The 23,279-nt window shown below is 30.5% G+C and overlaps 1 protein-coding gene across 1 annotated transcript in view; it reads left to right on the forward strand.

Moving 5' to 3' along the window:
* Window positions 1–23,279, forward strand: part of LOC142322455 (protein Wnt-5a-like) — a 485,502-nt gene that overhangs the window by 26,659 nt on the left and 435,564 nt on the right. The window contains exon 2 of the mRNA XM_075361557.1: window positions 10,845–10,916. The gene's annotated coding sequence lies outside the window, so the exon portion shown is untranslated. The remainder of the gene's footprint in view (window positions 1–10,844; window positions 10,917–23,279) is intronic.

Raw genomic sequence — 23,279 nt, forward strand, 5'->3', positions numbered from 1 at the left:
TGTTTTAAATTTTATTTACAATCGGCTACATTTCTTTTTTTGTTGAATTTTTAGTAAATTGTATCAATTTTTTTTTTTTTTTTGTTGAGTGGTAAAGGAATCCATTTTACAGACTCCGAGGCAGTGTCGGGGTCGCTAACAGGTTCCGCAAGATGTTATTAGGTGCGCACTACCGACTAAATCTCCATCCCTGCCCTTCGTAGAACAGCTCGTGATGCATTTTTCAGAAAGGGAGGAGTCGCGCGGGCGCACAAACTCACAGAGAGAGAGAGAGAGAGAGAGAGAGAGAGAGAGAGAGAGAGAGAGAGAGACCCCCGTGCGCACGCACTCACACAACACGCACACGCACACATACTACACACACACACACGCACACACACACACACACACAGTGAGCATCACATTCATACTAAAATAATGCAAACATTACATATACAATATACAATATGAGGCACATTAGGAATTAATATACAATCATACTGATAACGCAAAAGAGAAATACTTCCTCAATACGGATACTACAATTAATACATCATATTACAATACATCGAAATACAAAGTAATAGTGATACATTATGTACAATGCATTACGTAAAAATACAAACGCAGCTAGTACAAAATAAAATATTAGGCACGTTAAGAATTAATACACAGTCATATTAATAAAGCAAAAATAATTACTTCCTCAATAAGGATACAGCAATTAATACATAAATATAAAATACATAAAAATATATAGTAATAGTGACACGTAATATATAATGCACAATGTAAGAATTATATGTAGAAATTACATCACTTAAATCATATTAAAAAGGAATCCCCATTAAGATTCCTCAAAAATTAAATTTTGGTGCTATACAGAACTTCTCAGAGTAGATCGGACTACGTAAACATCGTAGAAGTACAATACAAAACAAATGACGATAACAAGAACCACAAAAACGGCAGAAAACAAATAACAGTAACAAAAATCACAAAAACGGCAGATTGATGAAACGCTTAGAAATATTTCAAACTGAAACGTTGTTTTCAATTGCACGTAGCTTATTCTTTCCTTGACCTACCGTAGACCAAAATATTCGTGGATTTCACTCTTTTTAGCAAATAACGGCGCGTGTGATATATACCTCGCTAGTTTGTTCTAAGACCATATCATATTTGATTAAAATTTTGATAATATGCTGATAGCAGGCTTTTTTTTGGTCACATATTTCAGTATTGTGAGATTCAACGGTAAGGTAAATAATGTTTAACAATGTAAATAGAAAGTGAAGGATTGATTAAAACTACTAGATTGATCATTAAAAGAGAGATACATAAAATAGTAAAATTTGTAGACGATTTTGAACATAATAGGTGCTGCCAGAAAGTCAAAAAATTTAGCTGAGAGTAGAGTTGAATGGCTACGGATATTGTGGCTAAGGGTAGATAATTTTTCTATGATGAAAGAGCCTTCCTTATCTTTCTATTAAGTCAACATCAGTTTTTAATGATAAAAACAATTTAGAATGATTTATTAAATAAACAGTAATAAATGTTTTTTGTGATCACCTCCTGTCACTGAATCGATATAGGGGATGTGCTTTTAAAGTGTCTAACGATTAAAAATCCTTAACATTTTTTCTACGTTCTTTTATTTTGAAGGAAGGAGAGGAATGCTGGTAGTTCTTTTTTATGCCCGGTAACTTTCTTTTTTACCCAGTAACTTTTAACCAAATTACGTATCGCAAATTACAGGTTAAATGACATCGTAAAGTGACTCCTTTGTCTGATTTTCTTTTTTTTTGTTTGGGATAGGATGATTTAAGAAAAACTGTTACTACTAGTTATATTTTTAAAACGTTCTTCGGTGATGTTTCCACCAAAATGCAACATTTTGTAAACAGTAGTCGTGGATTATTGGAGAACTATTTAGTTTTCTTATCCCTCTTTAATAAAACTTTAATCGTAATGTCCTAAACGCATGAGACCTCCAATTTTCATGATTTATACTCTCATTTTTTTAAGAAATACTGAGCAAAACAAAAACCTACACACATGCATGTATACAAACAGGATTGCGCCTATTTTTTTGTCTGAATATTTAGACTCGGGAATCTCAAAATCTCTTTACATAATAAATAAGAAAGTAAAAATCATTGGTTCACGATACGTTGATTTTAATCTATTTGATAAGAATTTCAATTCTTAACATCTTTTTTTGATCAGAAACAGTTTTGCCATTTTTTCTTTGAATGTTATCTTAGTGAAAAGAAAAAAATTCCAATAATGTTGGAAAATTTTTTTTTTTAAAAACCTTTTAAATTATTCCTTTTCTTCTGGTAATTTTTTATCGTTCATTACGTCAGAAGAGATGGATGTATTATTCAACTCTTGGCATCATGATTGCGTCAATTGATCCACAAGAATAAAAAGTCATACGATTTTTTGGCGAGATTCTTTAAACTGATGGGCCCTTACTGTCATTTTTTAACTAAATTATCATGATACCTTAAGTTCTTAAGATGCTTTGCATCTTAGGACTTAAAATAGCATTAGGGTTAAAGTTGTAAATCTTTAATAAACTTTAACTGGAGGATGGAAACGATATTCAATTTTATAACTTGATAAAAAGTTAAACTTTAATTTTTACTTCGATTTTGGTAAGATTCACTCAAAAAAAAAATCGTTATACATTGATTGGTGAAGTAAAAATTTAATATTTTATCAGCGTTAAATCCCCGTCCATTATTTTCAAATTTATTGTCAATTATGTGAATCTATAATCGACAAATGATTTGTTCTACAATGCTTTTTTGTAATCTTTTTGAAGGCTGTGGTAGATAGTGCATGCGGTAAAAGAGATCATTTAGTATCGGTTTAAGATTTATTCGTTTGTTGAGAGGTGGAGCAATCAATTTTACAGACTCCGAGGCAGTTTCGGGGTTGCTATCAGGTTCTGCAAGGTGTTATTAGGTGCGTATATATATACCTGCGCACTACCGACTAAACCTCCACCCCTGGCTGCCCTCCCTTCCTAGGACAGCTAGTGATGCATTTCATCAGGAAGGGTGGAGTCGCCCACACACACAGTCGAGCATCACATTCATACTACAATAATATTTTTACATCTAATTTACATCCGCTACAACATCAGATTCAGTACCTTAAATGTTGTAATTCAAAATTTTTTCACTAAATTCTTTAAAATTTATTGTAAAATTCTTCACGCATATGCTGCAGCAAAATTACTACCACTCTAGATATTAAAGATTTACCAAAAAAGGCTCAGCATACCTTAAGGAGATCCCTCGTCAATCCCCAAAATCGTAAAGCGTATCCCACTGAAGTACAGAAACTGTTTACTTAGACTTCGCTACGAAGGGTTAAGTTTAAGATAAAGCTAATTATTTTTCAATGAGAATCTAATTGAACGGTTCATATAAATCGGTCGGATACTTCCATACGTTTTACAATTCTGTGAACAGGCGGGGATTCTCTTTAAGGAGCCTAAGCCTCGTTTCATGTACCTTTCTAGCAGCTAAAGGAAAACATTCTTTGCAGATTGATTTGTAACGTTTTGTTCTCATCTTGTATAAAGATATCTCGATCGTCAGTAGGATTGTTAGAATAATGAACGCCTATTGCTTGAAGGGAGAATGAAGGATTCATTTGTAAAGGGTTATTTGTTTTGTTTTAAATCTCGTTACTGTTACATCGTTCCTTTATCGATATCCACGGGGTTTATTCTTTAATCCTCGATAATTTTCTCCAGGTTTCTGAACTATTGGATTTGCGTTACAGATACAGGTATCATCTATTTGAATGACTGTATATTAGGTGTTTGTATGGATGGGTGCGACTCTGCCTATAAATATATCGTAGTCCGTTTCGTATCTGGAAGTTGTATAAGACGTTTAACGTGGAGTTTATAGGCTACAGTCCGGCCCCTTATCTTTCTTAATACGACGCAGTAAAATAATGCTAGATACCAGTTTAAATATATACATTTGTTTAATTTATGACCTTACACATGAATATTATTTTAATATAAATTTGTGTTTCTTTTTAATGTAAATTTCGTAAAAAAATAATTTAACAATAAAATAAATAACGATATATTTATTAAAATTCACAATTATTGGGTAGTTACTCCACGAAAATAATTTGTTTTGTAAATTAATCTTTATTTATTTAAAAAAAAAAAAATTATATCAGATTCGTTAATTTAAAATACTGGATTATTATTATTCATTATAATTTATTTGTATATACGAGTTACATCTGTATGGTCGTTTATCATCGTGAAATTTAGTTTGAATGGATTGCGATATTATGTTATGTTACGATATGCAGTGGTTATATTAGCAACATGATTCTGCATTCATTCTTTTAATCGGGTTACACAGCTATAAATTTCCAGTGTAACAGTCTGTCCGCTACTCCATCCACTTTAGTTAAAGATTTGTATTATTCGCATCTATTTATGAACCGGAACAATTTAACTTTTGCTTCTTTCTTTTCTTTTTCTTCGCTTCTTTTTTTCCCCCATACTATCTCTTCTTTTTCTTTTATTATACCATTCTAGTCGACTTAGTTTGAATTTAGCGTTTCGTTGCCCGTTAATTTATGTAAATTAATATTAGCGCTGTCTACTGGAAAAAAATCCGTTACTTCTAAGAGTATACCGACAATTTATAGCATACTGTGTTATTTCTAAGCCTTTAAAAAAAAGTAGGTTTGACTTGTCAACAACAAATAAGAGTAGAATATTATAAAGCAACCAGTAAAATATCATGGTGTGCGTCCAGCTTAATGAAAACAAGGTTACTTGTGTTACTTTATAGCCGTATGTATATGTACATATATATATTATATATATATATAATATAGGAAAGGAATATTTATTTCATGGAACATAAAGTTGAATTATAGACCTTTAATAGTATGAATTAACCGATAAAAAATTCTTTATTTTACTTTAACATACTTGTTATTTCGATTAAAAAATTTCTCACTTTAAAACAAGCTATATTTTATTTTTTAATCGGTTGAATATTAAATAGAATTTATTTCAATAAAAATTTGTGTCGTTCCCTGTTTTATTATAGATTATCTACTTACATAATTCGAGAAGGCGTCGACCAAAAGTATCCCTACTTTTGGTCGACGCCTTGTGTTCAAAAAGCTTAAGCTCGAAGGCCTCATACATGTAGATTACGTAATCATAAAATTATGGTTTTTAAACTCATCTTGTCCTTGGAGATTCCGTCAGTTTTTGAAAATCCGCTTTTCCATTTCTTATATAATATTTAATTTAAGAATAAAATTAAAAATCATCATGACATGGATTCCCTGTCCGAGGAAGCTCCTTCACACGATGTCCGTTTCCATTGTCTTCTATTTCCGTAATTTAAAAATCTTCTTTTTCTTTTTGTATCAACTATAATTTTTTAACCTTTTCCTCACATTTGCTTTTTTCTTCTTTTATTAACCTTTCTAGTATTTTTTAATAAATTCTTCTCTCATATGTCCCAGCCAATTAGCTCTTATTTTCTTTATTATTTAATTGAAAATGAAAAGCAAATAACTTTTTTTTTTGTAAAAAAAAGAAATATTTTAAGTTTCCAATTATTTATATTTTTATTTTATTATAAGTATTACTTTTATATTTCAATTTTGTAAGTGTTTAATTTAGAAATTCTTTTTTGTAAATTAATTTTTCAATTCTTTCTTGAAATAAAAAAGAATTAATAAAGTAATCCACATCAAATAAATTAGGAATCCATTTTTATCCAAATGACAATAAAAAATTCAATCTTAAACGTTGAACTTTTGAAGTTTGTGATAAAATATAAAAAAATCTATGTCGATTCCACATCCTTATTAAATTACATGTACACATTATTCGGTGCACTTGATTAAAACTTATTTCATTTGAAATTTAGATACGATCCTCCAATTCTTTAATAAAGCGGACAGTTTGAATAACTGCTAAATTAGTTTCTGTAATTAAAGTGAAATTTATATGCTGAAAATAGAGGACGTGTACACAATGTAAATTCAGAAGAATTATATCAAACCAAAGAGCGATTAAATGATTGGTAACAAAAAAAAAATAAACGAAATGAAGATCAACTGCGACGTAGGGAGAATATACACAAAAGATAAGAATTTTTTGCAATTTATCAAAGATCGGCACGTATGCCTCAGTGTATATGTTATTCTTGTGAGGGTCTATTTTTCAGTCAGTCAGAAGTTAACTTTAATGTAGATAAGATTAAACAGAAATTCCAGAATAATTAAATAAAATTAAACAGAAATCAAACTAGAAAATCCAAAAATAATACGATTCTAAATTATAATTTTCAGTTAATATTCAATAATCAGATGTTTCTCCAAATTATTACATGTACACATATGTAATAATGTCTATTAAATTACATATACACATTTATAAAAGTACAGAAAATTTTATTTCACTAATAACTTCTGATTTTTAAAAAATTTTTTTTTTATTATTGTTATCGAATAATTATTATTTATTGTCTTTTTTTTACAATCACGGGTTAACAATTATTATTAATAAATCAATATATTTAAATTAAAAAAAAAATAATAATAAAAAAAAGGAGATGAAGTCTGATTCGCGCCGATGTGCCTTCCTTTTGTAAGATCCAAATATTTCATTAATTAAAATTTTACTTTGCTATAACTCTGGAACCAATATGATATATCGTTATCACATATGATATATCGTTGAAAAGTTTTCAATGAAGGATTATTAATGGAGTTAAAAAAAGGTCAAATTCAATTTTTTTTTGGTTTTGGGCTTTTTTGGACACTTTTGGTCCAGTCGATTGCAATAAAAAGAGGAGATGCACAACTAGATGTTACAACAGTCCTAAATCCAAAATTCCAACATCCTATGGCTAATCGTTTTTTTTAGTTATGCGAGATACGTACGTACAGACGTCACGCCGAAACTAGTCAAAATTGATTCAGGGATAGTCAAAATGGATATTTCCGTTGAAATCTGAAAAGTGAAGTTTTTTGCAATCACAATACTTCCTTTACTTCGTACAAGGAATTAAAAATCTGTCAAAATCGATGTAATAGGAGTACTTTCTCGGCATTGATTAATTTTTTTTATATAGTGGGAAAATAATTATAAATGAAAAAGTTACCTAAGATTTCTTTTTTGGGGGTGAATGATGAATTATGATAAAATTTATTGTAATATTATTACTAAAAGTTTATTTAACTTTTAATAGTATTAAAAGTTTTTAAACACTCAAAAATTCGATATTTTAAAACTTTGATCGTCTCCCCCCTCAATAATGGCTCCAAAGTATTTTTTGGGGATCGGTTGCGCTACTACTACGCCGAGGAAAAGATTAAAAAATATTCGGTTAAAACATATACAATAGATAAAAAAGTAGCATTTGTGAAGGGAGGAAATATGTGCCAAATTAAAAAATAAAAATGGTAAGATAAGCGTGCACGCATGTACTGAGTTATGAGTTAATAAAGTGGGGTTATATTTGAAAACTTTTGAGAAAATTCATCCCCAAAAAACCCCTTCCACCCTCTGGAGATATTGGCCTCCAAAATTTTATTTACAAATTGCCTCCCATATATACGAGTCTATACAAAATTTCATAAAAATCGGTTTATCCAGTCAACAGTTATTAAGCTTCAAACACGACAACGCATCTACATTCATTCATACGTACGTACGTACGACATTACCATTCATTTTTTTTTATTTTTGGCGTTCCTGAATCATGAAACGTCGAGAAATGCAATAAAGCCCATACTCCATTTTTTGACCGATTACCATACTTTATTGCAGCATAGCTCCACAGCTGTTATGCCAGGAAAATAAAAAAACCTACCGATTTTTACCGATTCACTATTTGTATGAAAAAAGCAGTTTATGAGGAAAGAAGAAAAATTTGTCTTTATAAAAAAAAAACTTTCTGGAAAAACGTCACGAACTGCTAACCAGACACTGTTCTTTGTAATATGTGTTTTTCTTATCCTTAGGGTGAATTTGTAATTTCGTAATTTCATATACTCTTGTATATGGGAAACGATATTAAATTCCTTTTAGATTAATTCTTTTATTAACGACTGAATCGATTTCAACAAAACGATATCTCTGGAAATGTGAATAATCATAAAAGTTTAATGGTAACTCTTGCTGTTGATCTGAGAAAAGTACTTACCGGTATTCCTTATTTGAATAGCTAAGGCCCTAGGTTTAGTACGGGCACTTGTTACCAAACATCCGCTTCCCTTCTCTCCAACCATCATCAGTAAATTTTTTCATCTGTAACGATTATACTCTTGTATATGGGAAACGATATTAAATTCCTTTTAGATTAATTCTTTTATTAACGACTGAATCGATTTCAACAAAACGATATCTCTGGAAATGTGAATAATCATAAAAGTTTAATGGTAACTCTTGCTGTTGATCTGAGAAAAGTACTTACCGGTATTCCTTATTTGAATAGCTAAGGCCCTAGGTTTAGTACGGGCACTTGTTACCAAACATCCGCTTCCCTTCTCTCCAACCATCATCAGTAAATTTTTTCATCTGTAACGATTAATAAATTTCTTTTAACAACCTACAGGTTTCATATTTCCTTATTCGTATCATGTATCTAATGGCACTTGTAGATTCTGTAGACTAGACATTTTTTAATGATTTTTTTTTTTAAATGATAGATCCTTAAAATAATTTTTAAATTCTTTAATGTCATTCTCCTCAACGTTAAAATGGTTTTGATGTTTACCTTCAAACAGCCGAGCGTAATTAATTCCGATTGAATTTTTCACCGTTCAGGTGTTACAAACAATGTAACCTTTGAATATTCTTTACGATCGTATGTAATTTCTTTTAATACCGGGGTCTCAATTATTATAAATCATTTTTACGCCATCTGTATACTGGTAGCAGTCTGACTAAACCGTTTTAAATTAAATCGGGTATTTTATATAATACAATGATTCCAGGAACAAGAGAAGTAAATACTTTAGAAACCGTCTATCTGTCCTCGGGTGGATCTTTAATCTACGGAAGAAACATAATTATTATCGCAGCATTTAAAACCACATAAGAGTCGATCTGTAACGCGCTGCTTCAATCGTCTGTATAAAACTCAGATATCCTGAAGGTTTGCGGACAAGATGGACATCTACTGCCTAAATGAGGACTTAAGCTGAATAGTTTGAGATAAACTATCTCATTGTAGTCGCATTGATAAACCGTACTTTCTTACCGTTTACTCCTTTCGGTTATCCTTGATCCCTTTCTTTCTCGTTTTGGATTCTGTAGGTGCTTACGCTAAGGATGCCGAAAGTGTAAAAGCTTTGCAGCATTCGTTTGATCTGATGGGAGGCGATTACCTACAAGCCGACCCGGAGACTGTTTCTGTTTGTGTTCATTGGCTGCAGAATAAACACTGAAGCGTCCATCGGGTAAAGCCCGGATATAATTTCAACGAAAATATAAATATATTTATTTTGTACAGCAGACTTTTGTTTAAGGTAATATGTTGTGAATATACACTTTTAACTAAAAATCTACCGTTCTTTTATTTTTTCAGTTCCCAAAGGTACCGTAAAAATTACAAATCGGTTTAATTTTTTATAGCAGGTAGAATTTTATCTATAATTGAAAATAATATTTGAAAATTTGTCCAGTGTAAAGTGATGCGTGTGCTTTTTTCCAATAATCTTTAAAAATGAAATAAATAATTAAAAATTGAGGTGATAATGCAAAGTAAAATCTTTACATTAAACGCTTCTGTGCAGCTTTCTTAAATTCTTTCAGTTTTCGCTTAAATGTAACAAAAGTTAAAACATTTTTTATGAGAATTTATGAAATAAGAAAATAAAAAAAAAATGTTTGTGTGTACAAAAATACGGTATCTTCTTTAAAAAAATATTCTACAGGAATAAAAAAAATACAAATTTAAAAAGAATGGTTTTGAATTACGTGTAGCGTACTTAATTTTTTTTTTTCTAGAAAGATTCTTGAAAAATGCTTTTGTTTGTACGTGGATTGCTTTTGTTTTCTCGTAAATATATCGGCTAGATATATCATAATTATGATCTTTTCATGTAAATACAAAGAACTCTTGGAAAATCTATCGGTTATAAATTTTTATCCTGTCTCCGGTAACTACTGGACTACACTTAATTAGAGCTATTCTAGCCCTTTTTTTACGGTGAAAAATGACTTTTTTTGCGTAAAAAAAATCGCAAGCCTGACCGGAACTGGAATAAAACAAATTCTGGATGATTGTAGAGAAGTTATCACTGTCACGGACTGGGTAATAATGATTCCGTAGAAGAAGTTATACAAAATATCAAATTAAAAAAAAAATTGATTGTTAAAAAGCTTATTTTTAAGCTACTATAAAATAACGCAAGTTTTGATATGAATATCAAAGATTTTCAAATATTTTATATACAAGTATATATATTATTTATATTATATACATTATACGAGTATATTATTATAAATATGTATGTAAATTTAAAATGTATTATATTGATTACCATTGATATTTTCACCGAAAATTACTTCACATTTGTTAATATCAGAAAATTTAAAAAACTGGCCAAGATCGGTAATTAAAAAAAAAAAAAATATGCGGTGACCTACTACAGTTGGATTTAAATTTAAAGAAAAAAGTAAAATTAGATTGTAGACTCCTGTGCTTCAATTCATTTTAAAATTATTCTGTGCGAGTGCAGAGATACTTAATAAGTAGGGCCTAAATTTCTATAAAATTTTCCTGAATAATCACAACCGTTTTTATTTTGATCGCTTTTTTCTGTTTTAGGAGGACCGATCGATCTATTCCGAGCTCTAACTAGTCGGAGACAATTCAGTAGTTAAGTCATTGCAATCACAGGTGAAATATTTCTTAACAAGTAATTTTTTATTGTAGCCGACATCGTTTAGCGATAGTTGCTACTAACCAGACTAATATCTAATACCTTATCTAAATAACCGACTTAAATTCAACGCTAAGTATGTGCCATTAATGAAAATTGGACTAATATCTGCATTACTATTAGTATTACAATACGCTTTCATACACCTCGTTTATATTGTAACAAGACCGGTATAACGGACCTGAGTAACGGATTCCTACCAAATAAGAAAAAAGTAGTAGAAAGTATAATAACGGGAGGAATCCAGAAAGGAGCTAAAAGAAACCCTTTTAGTAAATGTAACAGGTCCGTTTAACAATCGTCTTTTGAAATACTGCCTACTGTCACGCTTAATGATGTTGTTCCTGAAAATAGTTACCGGATCAGAGTAGGAATGCATAAGAATGAAAGGGCTCAGTCGATCGTTCTCACGATCAGACTGGGGTCTGGTCCTGCAGGTAAAGAGGATAGGAGTATAAATACTCCGAAGAAGACCGGTTGAAATCAGTCTAAGCGAGACGTTATTATGTCAGTCTGCGATCAATTTAAATGAGACGTTATGGTGTGAGTTCTGCGAGAGTGCTGCGGTAGAGTGCTGCGATTTAGGGGTGAAAGTTCGGGCGGCCATGCGGCGATTGTGAAAAGGTAGGGAGGCCGAGGTATTTGGGATTCGGTTTGGAGCAGGGCCAGTACCGAAGCGGAACGGTGATCACAATGCACCGGATCTAAATTTCCAACAGTTGCCCATCTCCCGCCTGCGGAGGAGGCTTCAGAGTCTCGCGATAAAACCATGACATCACTACTAAGAGACGGTTCTTGTATAAATTTATACAGGACTTGGGGGATGTTACGCCTCAAATTCATTTCTAAGGGTAACGGGAGGTCCAGGTGCTCACCAACCATGTTAATTTGAAACAATATGTGCATAGATTCCGCCTGGCAACTGGTGAGCTGTGTCTGCGGGGAGGTCCAGTTGAACGAACGTATTATATTTTATGGTTTTGTTGCTTTTATATTATAATACTACGTATTTTAATACATAGTATTACGTATTCAAATACGTAGAAAGAATACGTATTAAAATACATTAAAGAATGTTCCTTTTCTAATTATTTAAAAAAGGAACATTCTTCCGAAATGAAATGCGTACAATAAACCAAAAATAAAGCGTTGATTTAATCGCTTTATTTTTACCGTATGAAACAGGTAAGCAGATAAGTTAAGTATTGTTAATTTTAATTAGATTTTACAACCTTATTGTTCTTTGTCGTACTCGGGTGTTTTTTTTTACGTATACTTTTATTCTCGTACAATTTTCCACAGGTTGGCAAAGAAAAACTATATTCAACCCTGTTTTAATTTTTGTGATATTTAATATATATGGTAAAATATGTTTTTAAAAACAATTTCTCCATTCTACGGTCCTCTCTGTCCGTATGGATAAAATGAATTATTAAAATAATTATAAAACTTTTTCCCAGTGAAAAAATGGGTACTTTGTTTATCTGTCTAAGTTTCCGTCCCGTTTTATCACTGTTTTTATAAAAAAATGTTATTATTATTTACTATTTTTAAGGTTGTAACATTATATATACATGCATTTTAACGAGAAAAATGACATTTATTTTTATTATTGTTTACTGCTGCCATTATCATTATTCTAATTATTATTGGAAGTTGTTCATTATTGTCGCTCGTTATTATAATCATTATTAAGTAAGTGTATTATTATTATTGTAATTATAGTAAGTGTAGTATTATTTTTGAAACTGTATGCAAACTGAGAATTTAACAAGATCTTTAGAATCTTTGAAAGATTTTTGAAAATTTTTTCTTAGGAGCTAATCTATATTCTCAAAAAAGGCTGTTGTTTTAAACTGTACACACTTATTAGTGTGAAGTCGCGCGTAGAAGTAATAATAAAGGAAAAAGTATTTTATAATCTAATTATAGCTGGAACGACGAGACAAGTACTTTTTACTTACTGATAAAACAAAAAAAAACAAAAAAGGTATGTATCGATATAATTGAAACATTAAAATAAAATGATTGCTGTTAAGTCTTATCCGTTGTTTTATGACAAAGTACTATGTCATCGCTTTAGTAAACATTTATTACAAATGTTCAGCTTGTAGCTCCTTAAGTATAAAAAATATCATTAAAACGTAATAAGTTTTCTCGTCTTTTTATGGCGTCTGTGGTCATGGCCAGTAAAATTACAACTAAACACGTTCGATATTATGTAAATTACGAATTTCTTACGTATATAAATAAATTTATATGTGTCTGTGTGTGTGTGTTTATAAACACACACACACAAATCTCAGGAAAAAATTCACATTAATATGTTTGACAAATAGGTTAAAACATAATGCATTTTTTAAAAGAATTTTTTTTTTAATGTCAGACTTCGTTGAATATAAATGAAAAAAGAATTACAAATACATGCACACAAAATGAATTAATTCAGTACACAAGCGACACGTTAAGAAGTAAGACAACCGTAAATTGCTCATTTGTTAAAAAGTTCATGGCGACTTCATTATTATTTTTACTACACTTCACCGCGGCGTTGATCTTTGCTCTGCAGCCCGCGTCACACAGAGGTCTAATTTAGCTCGGTTACCGAACGGAAAATGCTGGTCTACAAGCCAGAGTCTTTTAGTTTTTCCGCTTTTAACTAAAAATTGACTTTTCTTATTTTATCAAGGATTTTAAATTTCGTAATACATCAAAGGTTTTATTTTTGACAGCCTGTCGTATTTTTATCGTATTCCAGTATTTTAGGGTTTATATTGGATAATTACTGATAATAATTTTGCTTTAGTCGACATATAATAAATACGTTAATCGCCTAACAAAAACAATATAAATTAACCCATATCAAATATTTTACATCGGAATATTTTTAAATTCATGGCTACTGTAAATGAATAGTTGATCATCTGAAAATTAATTCAAACTTAACATAAATTTCATGAAAAATAACTAAAATTAAATTAACTATACAAAGTTAATTAAAATAGATGTCTTAGACCGCTTATTGTATTAATTGTCTAAGTTGAAATGTCGGTAATTCTAGGAATTCGATTCGCATTCGTCTTCTGAAAAGAACATTCGCTGTAAAGTTATTTCTTTCACTTTAATTACGAATAGATCACCTACCTCATTCTAAAATACAGATCTTTCAGCTTTCTGTGTTCTTTTTGTTTTATACTCGTACCTTAAAAATTGTTTGCGTTATTTCTTCTAGCTTTTTGCAGTAATTGAGTTTCATTAAACAGATTTTTCATATTATCAGAATTATAAAAGACATTATTTGCAACAGTTCTTTGTTTTTACTTCAGTCTGTATGTAAGTTCTATAAGGTTGAGCGCAAGGAGTACAAGGAAGTCTCAAAATGAATTGACTGTGTTCATTTAAAAGTTTGTCTTTCTCTTAGCTTTTTTTGTGTCTTTCTTACTGATGTAAACGGTTAGTTAAAACCGAATTTTAAACATCGGTTTGGTAAACAAAATATCTTCCGAATAGAATTCTGCTTTCCGAATCGAGCGTATTAAAATTCAGTGGTTTTAATACTTGTACGGTGCATTTTATGTAACTAGTACAGTACGAAAAGTTCCAGCGTTCAAGTCCTAGTAAAGCCAGCTATTTTTACACGGATTTGAATACTAGATCGTGGATACCGGTGTTCTTTGGTGGTTAGGTTTTAATTAACCACACATCTCAGGAATGGTCAAACTGAGAATGTACAAGACTACACTTCATTTACACTCTTGCATATCATCCTCATTCATCCTCTGAAGTAATATCTGAACGATAAGTCCCGGAGGCTAAACAGGAAAAAAAATAAGAGATGAAAGATATCTCCATAATTCTGCGTCTTCGGAAAAACTAAACCAGACCGTAATTCTTGAGAACCAAATAAAGGAGTAAATTTAGTGGTTTTATTTGAAATTTTACCTGAAAAATTGAAAGATAAAATACGTTCCAAAACTGTTATTTTAGTAATTTTCGGCAATCTAAGGTATAAAACAAAAGATTAAGGTCGAAAAACACTATTTTATTTTTGGCGTAAAATAACTTTTATTAATCTGAACAATAATGATTTCGTCGCTTCTTTACAAACACTAGATTTCAGATATCCCCAAGGGAAGCAGAAGTTAATTCTAAAGAATATTTATCTCTAAATCGGAAAATGAGGCTTCCAGGACACCATCCTATTGTACACAAAATTTCCTGAAAAATCTCAGTAGACATCTCTACGGCTGTAAGTATTTTTAAGTAACGCTCAAAAATAATGGTTACTACGTCCATCACTGAAAAAGTATCGACGGATAGTTCCAAATGAAGATACACCGACCATACAGTAACTTTGTCACGATCTAGTGGTTTATGCATTCACTTCCTTGGATTTTGGTATTTCAGTAACAAAAATTTTGTTTGATAATACTACTACTCACCTGTCGTATATTTATTTACACTCAAACAGGAAAAAGAAAGAAAGTACGATACGAAGAGATAAGCAAGTTTTTTTACAAAGCTGAGTAGTAAAATTCATTTTGTTATGATATTCCTCAGTAGGGTAAATAGAGTGGCGTGTTGTCAATACGTTCGGAATAAAATTCAGTTCACAAAATACGTAGATAAAATTTAGTTAAATACCTTCAGAAATCGTAATACAAGGAATTTTCGTAATACATTTTGAGTATCTGAACCGTGGATGTAAGTTTTGGTCGATGTAAATTATTTGTCTATCTTAAGTTCGGTATTTTGAATATTTAAAAAAACTATTATATTGTCTGTGGGATCGGTCGATTAAAACAAGTCTGTTATCTCTTAGTTTCTTCCAGTTTATGATAAGAGACTTTCTTCCTGTAAAACGCCACAAAACATTTAATGTTTAACGTAATTTTATTCAAGATGGAAGAACTTTTCCTTTTTATAAAGATTATTAAAATATAGACAAATGACTAACCTGTGAAAGGAATATCTTTCAGTCGCATTTGTAGAGCTCCTTTTTTTTAGGAGCGCTCAAAAAAGAGTACCCACCAGTTTCTATTTTTTTATATTGTTACTTAGTAAACTGTAAAGAAGATTCTCCAACCATGCAGTTCTCTCAGTATTTTTTTCGAAGCATTAAAACTTCTCTCTTTTTACTTCTTTTGATATATAATATAATAATAGATCGTAATATCTTGGTGAATTTAACCGTGTAGAATACGGCAAACCGATTTCGAGATATTTAGCAGATAATAAAACGTACTAAGCACAATTTAAATTTTCTGGTGGACAATTTAAATTGTCCGTCAGGAAATCATATATTCTTAAAACGTATGCCACCTGCTAGTAGTAACAACTACCCAACGACTTTAATAGTGAACGTTTATAAACAATGTCGAACGACTATCGACCTACATTAACTTCACGGCATCTGTTGTGAAAAATATATTGGATATGAATTCTTTAAGCAAATTTGTTCCATATTAATAAATTATATGTGTGAGTAATACATACGTCTTATTCAACAATGTACAACTTTTTAAACAATTTGGTATTATTTGTACGATAAAATGTAGATCCCATTTGACATAACATCACAACAGTTATCTCGCGTAACATTTTTTTAAACAGCCACTTGTTTAATAACAGGTAAAGAAACAGAAATTATTAAAAAAATCTTAAAATTCTTAAATCGCGTCCGATGAACCCTTTTTTAAAACAAATAATCCCGTGTCATTAATATTAGATACAGTTGGATTTTCAATCTTGAGAATTAAAGTTTAAAAATGAGGTATTCTAAGTTCGGGTCTCGTTCAGCTCTTCTTTTTGGAGGCTTAAACGTTTATTTATTGGAGCGATTATTTACTTCAATAAGTTGGCCCGATTTGGGGCAATGCTATTCTCCAAATATAAAAATAAATATGTGTACCGTATACCCTCTTGACCGCTAGGGTGAAAATCAAGTCAAAACTGGGATAAACATAACCTAATTTTAGTTCTTCAAAATATGGTTTTCGAAATATAAAGCAGAAACTATTTAGAAATAGCGTTGAACATATCCACACCGCTAAATTTGATCGACTTAAAAGATTGGAATTTTAAGTAACTTAATAAGTTATACTTTCATCGTATTAAAACTTAATTTTCTTGCTCTAGTGAAAGTCATAAATAAACAATGGAAAAAATTACCTTTTCACCTTTTTTAATTTTTTTTAAAATTTAAATTTCCTTAGATAAAAATGTTTTTTAGTTATTTTCGAAGAGTTTATTTAATTTTGAGTGAGTCCAGAGATATTAATGAAAATACAGATGTACAATATACGTGCGCTTACGTGCATGCATATATTTTCTGGAAATTCTACAAACATTTTTTTATTAAGGGGGGTTTTCAAAGTTGACATTTACGAAAATCCCTTACTCATCACTTTGGCCGTCCAATACTCTACTTTGTAGTAATGCTACTGCAGCAGCAGTAAGTATTATAGCATTATAGTAGTGTTACTAGAGCTGTAGTCGGGAATAAAAAAAAAACTCTGATTTTAAATGAACAATAAATAAAAATTACTCAGAAGATGTTTCCAAATTTAAGTAAAATATGTAGAAGTAGATATTTCTTTTAGGAATTCAATCCTAATATATATATATATATATATATATATATATATAAACATATATGTATACAATTTGTATCGTAATTACTAGTAACACTGTGTGTATTAAATTTATGGAGAAATTACAATATCTACATTAGTTCTGTAATAATATAAATTTTTTATAAAAATCAGATGTGGACACTACATGACTTCCTTGTACGCCTATTAAATTACATACACACATTTTTAAAAGTACATAAAATTTTATTTCACTAATAACTTCTGATACTTTTTCATATTTCTTTTTTTTAATATTATTATTGAATTATTATTTATGGTAATTTTTTTTTTTAAATCAGAGGTTAATAATTATTAATTATCAATATACTTTAATTAAAAATGTTAAAAAAAGGAGGTGAAGTCTGATTCCCGAAGTGCTTTCTCCTTGTAAGATTCAAATATTTTATTAATTAAAATTTCATTTGGCTATAACTCTGGAACCAGTGAAAATAATTACCCCTTATGATATATCATTGAAAAGGTGTCCAAGAGGGCTTGTAGTTGTGATAAAGTCCAAAATCCAAATTTTTTTGGGATTTTGGGCTTTTTGGACACTTTTGATTCAGTCGATTTCAATCAAAAGGGGAGGTGCACAACTAGATGTTACAGCAGTCCTAAATCCAAACATTCATCATATTTCGGCTAATTGTTTTTGAGTTATGCGAGATACGTACGTACGTACAGACGTCACGCCGAAACTAGTCAAAATGGATTCAGGGATAGTCAAAATGGATATTTCCGTTGAAATCTGAAAACCGACATTTTTCGCGATCGCAATACTTTCTTTACTTCGAACAAGGAAGTAAAAAGGATTTCAGTTTTTAAAATTAAAAATGATGTTACATAATTGAATAATTTTACGTTTACCGATAATTCCGTAGTTGTGGGTTTAAAATTTAGTTGAACTTTTTGTCATCCTAAAGAGTATAATAAAGTAATCAAAAATCTCCAATCAAAATAAAACAAAAAACAAGAAATGGCGCAGAAAAATGTACTAGTTTCTAATTTTTGTTTCGATGGAACTCTTTTAAGAATAAAAATAAACGAATAAAGTTCGGTTGAAGAAGATCGAGTTTTCATTATTTTATTTTCCACAACCTAGTAGGTCACATGCTTTTCGGATGCAAGACGTGGGACAGTGGAATAACTCATCGTGAAAATTTTAAGAACCAAGGAGTTTGAACTACGATAATGGAGCGAGGACTAGATGATCTCAGAGGTGCACTGCTAAGAAGACGGCAATAGCTGGAGAGCGAAGGGGTGACGGACAGCCTCCTGCAAAGCCGCCGTCGTTCACGCTTGCGAGAGTAGGTGTCGATGGTGAAGCACGGGGACTCCTGTCTCTCCGAGCTCGAAGGCACCTCCCAGGGCTGCGTAATGCTTAATTTCCTGCGATATTTCCTGTTATAATAATAATAATAATATAAAATTTTAAATTATGAAAAGCTTTGGTCTGAAGTAATTAAAGTTTAGTATAAATACAAAGTTATTATTAATAATATTTCTCATTAAAATGAAGTCCTGTTTTTCTTATGGATGTGACTTATCCGCAGCTCCTGAAGTATAAGAGGTTGATTTTTCTGAGAGTATTGGTGTTCAACGTACCCCAATCCATAGCATAAATAGGGTTATATGGCATATTCATTCATAAATATGCATATATTAAAAATTGGAGATTTTTGACCCAAAAAATCTTTATGTAGGCCTATATTGGCAAACTCCAATTTAAGCAAAGGGTATTTTCGTACTCCTCATACCTCAAAACGAAAAGAAAATTCATTTTAACCCCACACTCTCACCGTGCGACTGAAATTAATATTCTTTTCTTCGAAAAGTCTGTAAAAACGATAAAAAATTATTTTTTACTTGTAGATAGATCGTGTTCCAACTGAAGATTTCAAAAACGTTTAGACAATAGTTTTAAATTCCATACACGTTACATTTTTTCTATATTTTTTTGTATGCAAAGTAAAATAGATCAAACAATGCAGAAAATAATTTTTAACCGGCGAGTAGATTCGCGATAAACAACAAAAAATAACTTTTTTCTTTAAGTGATTTTTACTGTATATAATATTCTATGTTCCACTTTTTTTTTAATGAGCAATAAATTGTAAACAGGATTTCGTCAAGAGAATAGTGGTGCTTCAGTGTGTGATTGAAAAATTCTAAATAAATATTTTGGAAATTGTATAAACTTTAATCTGTTTTTTTGTTGGAATTCAAGATAAGCGGCGAGAAAAGGATTTTTAAAAGTTTGCTATGAAATGCATTTGAAATATTTATATAGCCTATCGTTTCTTTTGATAATCAAATTTTACATTTTCCAATTGTAAAGGTAATAATTGTATTTTGATACAATTGGAATTGTGTCACTGATTCTTAAGTTAATATAATAAAAACTACGAACATTTCTAATCGCGTTGAAATCATCTCTGTTTGATTAGAGATATAAAATAAAAATTTCAAAAGAAAAAAATTCATCATTATTATTTTTAATAATAGGTTCTCCGTTTACCTCAAATTTTCTGTTAAGTTTTTAATTTTGTATCTACTGTTATAAAACTTCAGACCCTCCGTAAATCTTTTAACTAAAAGTTATAAATTTTAACAGTCCTTGTTAATCTCGAGACTCTATTCTTACGTAATTTTGTTGTTACATTAGACTTAGTCTTCATCAAACGGATCGATTTTGGATATATTTTTTAATTTTTCAAAATTTTGGTGGTCTCATAGTAAATGTTTATTTGTAAAATATTTTGAGACGTAAGAATTTACACAGAAAACTTTTAACATTTTTTTTTTTATATACCTTACTACTGAATTACTGTTGCATAAATATGCACAGTCTGATTTCATATTTTAATATTCAAAGTATTTTCATGCAAAAATTAAAAAAAAAAAAAAAAAAATTAGCGAAGAAAACTGACAACAGGTTGTTATACTTTCCTGCCATTGGTTATTTCTTCTTATATAGTGGAAAAATAATTGTACATGTAAAAGGATACCTAAGATTTCTTTTTTGGTGATGAGGATTGAATTATGATGAAATTTTATGGTAATATTACTTTATTATTTGTAAACTTTTATAATATTATTTATTTAAATTTTTAGTATTATTAAAAGTTAAATATTATAAAAAAGTTTTGAAGAATTCAAAAAAATCGATATTTTCAAACTTTAATCGGTTTTCCCACCACTAATATGTTCCCCAAAGTATTTGTTTTTGGATCACTTACACAACTACTCTGGTTAGAAATATATTAAAAAAAGATTTTTTTTTAATTCTGCAATAAATAAAAGCAGATCTTTTTTAATTTTTTTGGGAAGGATTATTCTGGGCCAAATTTGTTTAAAATTGTTAGACAAGCATGGATGCATCTTAAAATAAACTGTGGTTATCTTTGCAAAATTTTGAGAAAAGTAACCCCAAAAACCCTCTCACACCCCATGAAGATGTTAATCCCAAAATTAAACACGTGTTTCTGTAAAAAGTTTCATAAAAATCGCTTTATCCAGTCAAAAATTATTAAGCTTCAAAATAAGCCAACGCATTTACATACGTACATAGTACAAATATTACCCTTCTACATTTTTTTTTTTTTAAACCCAAATGTACTTTTAAAAAATGTTTTGGGTGATAACCGTGGGCCATGAAAATTCGATAAATGCAAAAAACCATACCCCATTTGAACTGACTATACTTTCCTTCTTTTAGCATAACTGTAGAGCTATGATGCCAAGAAAGTAAAAATTAATAGATATCGCATTTCAGGCACATTTAGCTTAAGTTTGGTATTAGTTTTTTACTTCGTTTTTGTGTCTTAATTTTTTTTGTCTTCAGTCATTCGCCTGGTTTGATTCAGCTCTCCAAGATTCCCTATCTAGTGCCAGTCGTTTCGTTTCAGTATACTCCTTACATCCTACATCACTAACAATTTGTTTTATATATTCCAAACGTTGCCTGCCTGCACAATTTTTTCCTCCAGTATCAAAGCGACTATTCCAGGTTGTTTTAATATGTGGCCGAAAAGTCTGTTTCTTCTTTTAATTATATTTTTCCAAATGCTTCTTTCTTCATCGATTTGTCGTAACAGCTCTTTTTTTGTCACTTTATCCACCCATCTGATTTTTAAATTCTTCTATAGCACCAAATTTCAAAAGCTTCTAATCTTTTCTTCTCAGGTACTCCGATCGTCCAAATTTCACTTCCATACAAAGCTACGCTTCAAACATATACTTTCAAAAATCTTTTCCTGACGTTTAAATTAATTTTTGGGGTAAACAAATTATATTTCTGACGGAAAGCTCGTTTCGCCTGTCTATTCGGGATCTTATATCGCTCCTACTTCGTCCAACGTTAGCATTTCAACTTCCCAAATAATAAAATTCTTCTATCTTTTCTCTTCCTATTTTTATATTTAGTGGTCCATCTACTTTATTTCTATTACATTTCATTACTTTCGTTTTGTTCTTGTTTATTTTCATGCGGTAGCTCTTGGGTAGGACTTCATCCATGCCATTCACTGTTTCTTTAACATTTTTCTTACTCTCATCAAGAATTTCTATATCATTGAAAATCGCAATATCTTTATTTTTATCTTTTCACCTTGCACTGTTACTCCTGATCTAAATTGTTCTTCAATGTCATTAATTGCTAGTTCTATGTAAAGATTAAAAAGTAACGGGAATAGGGAACATCCTTGTCGGACTCCCTCTTTTATTGTCGTTTCTTTCTTATTCTTCGATTATTACTGTAAATACTATTATTCGATAAATATTATTATTCGATTATTTTGTTCCTGTAAATGTTAGCAGTTGTTCTTCTATCTCTATATTTGAACCCGAAATTTTTTTAAAATGCTGATTATTTTATTCCAGTCTACGTTATCGAATGCCATTTCTAAGTCTATAAATGTCAAGTATTTAGGTTTGTTTTTCTTTAATCTTCATTCTACTATGAATCTGAGCGCTAAAATTGCTTCCCTTTTCCCTATACTTTTCCTGAAACCAAATTGGCGTTCTCCTAACATTTTTTCCACTCGCTTCTCACTTCTCAATTCTTCTGGACAGCATTCTAGTTATGATATCTGATGGGTGAGTAGTTAAGCTAAGTGTTCTCAATTTTTCACATTTATCTGCTCCTGCTATCTTTAGTATCATTATAATAACACTGTTTTTGAAGTCTGACGGAATTTCCCCTTTTTCGTAAATATTATACACCAGTTTGTATAATCTATCTATTGTTTTCTCACCTGCACTGCGCAGTAATTCTGCAGGTACCACGCCTATCTCAAGAGTCTTTCTCCCATTCAAATCTTTTAATGCTCTCTTAAATTCAGATCTCAATATTATTTATCTCCTTTCACATCCTCTTCGACTTCCTCTTCTTCCTCTATAACACCAGTTTCTAATTCATTTCCTCCGTATAGATCTTCAATATATTCCACCAACCTATCGACTTTTCCTTTCGTACTATAAATCGATGTAACATCTTTATTTAATTAGAGTTTTATTTTTGTACCACAAAATTCTCCTTAACTTTCCTGTATGATCCGTCTATTTTACTAATGATCATTTCTCTTTCCACTTCTGAGCTCTTTTCTTAAATCCATTCTTCTTTCGCTAGTATGCACTTCCTGTTTATAGTATTTCTTAATTGTCAATAGTTCCTTTTACTTTCTT

Source organism: Lycorma delicatula, chromosome 3 (assembly GCF_047948215.1).
Source record: "Lycorma delicatula isolate Av1 chromosome 3, ASM4794821v1, whole genome shotgun sequence".
NCBI lineage: Eukaryota > Metazoa > Arthropoda > Insecta > Hemiptera > Fulgoridae > Lycorma > Lycorma delicatula.